Genomic DNA, 411 nt, shown 5'->3' with positions numbered 1-411 from the left:
TGCTGCAGCCCGATTTTTAACTGGTACAGGCTATAGAGAGCACATCCCGCCAGTTTTGGCCTCCCTGCACTGGCTACCCATTCACCTTCGGATCCATTTCACAATTCTCATGTATGTTTTTAAATCACTGAACAGTTCCGCCCCATCCTATCTCACTGATCTTCTGCAGCCATATGTCCCACCGCGCTCTCTGAGGTCAGCAGACCAGATGCTTCTCTCAGTCCCAGAAACCCGTCGTAAGCTCAGAGGTGACAGGGCTTTCTCTGTCGCAGGTCCACGACTGTGAAATGAGTTGCCACTGAGTGTCCGGCAGGCTCCCACACTCTCAGTCTTTAAGTCTCGCTTGAAGACCCACTTCTATTCGCTTGCCTTTAACACGGTGTGATTTGTTTTGGTCCGGTCTGTTCTCTA

The sequence above is a fragment of the Nematolebias whitei genome, chromosome 6 (genome assembly GCF_014905685.2).
Source record: "Nematolebias whitei isolate Nwh7 chromosome 6, NemWhi1, whole genome shotgun sequence".
Classification (NCBI taxonomy): Eukaryota; Metazoa; Chordata; class Actinopteri; order Cyprinodontiformes; family Rivulidae; genus Nematolebias; species Nematolebias whitei.
Note: the sequence above shows the minus strand (reverse complement) of the source record.